Source organism: Anabrus simplex, chromosome 6 (genome assembly GCF_040414725.1).
Source record: "Anabrus simplex isolate iqAnaSimp1 chromosome 6, ASM4041472v1, whole genome shotgun sequence".
Lineage (NCBI taxonomy): Eukaryota > Metazoa > Arthropoda > Insecta > Orthoptera > Tettigoniidae > Anabrus > Anabrus simplex.
Window position 1 is genome coordinate 283334657 of NC_090270.1, and position 870 is coordinate 283335526.

The window sequence follows — 870 nt, forward strand, 5'->3', positions numbered from 1 at the left end:
CTCATAGCATTAGCTTCATCATTGGTGTCATGACACCACAGGCTGTGTTCCAGTTCATTGCATTTCTGAGGTAGTGTCATCATCCTACATGGTCTTCAAATTTCCTCAGGGCACTCTAAAATGATATGCGAATCATTGTCTTCACTTGTTTCATCCATCTGGTTGCGATTCTTCCTCATGGTCTGTTGCTTTCAATCCTCCCTTCCATGCTGGATTTGTGTAGATTATCTCCAGTTCACCTCACCCAAAGAAGCGGAGTATTCTCACATTAGATTAAGCAGGAAAATTCATGTAACTAGGAAATATATATTATGTTGTTCAAAACATACAGTTGAACCGCTCCTCTGCAGACACCATCTGTTCCATGGAAAAATGTCTGTTATAAGAGGTGTCCGCTAAAACAAGGTTGTAAAAAAATAATCGAACATTTTAATGGCAAAGAACCTCCACCTTATATATAAGCATAAGTTATTATAAATAGTTTCTAACTAATACACTCTATAACAAAATACAAAAAAACAACGCACCGGGAAGGCGTTGGCCGATTGTAAGGAAATTACGTGTACAAAGACATTCAGACCAAACATGCAAATGATTAAAGTTTCGTGTCCAATGAATTAATAGCGCGAGCTCCCGCACATGCGAACTGCGCATGCAGCAGATGTATATAAAGCATGATTCTGAAGCGTATGCTCAAAGTAGCTGTTGCATTCAACTGTGCTATCTTAATGTCTGCTGTAAGAATGCCATGCCGAAGGACTCGTGCTCATTACGAGCAGATGTCAGAGTTTGAAAGAGGTCGTGCGATCAGATTGAAAGAAGCTGGTTTGTCGAATCGAGCTGTCACTGGACATTTGGGTTGAAGTGATG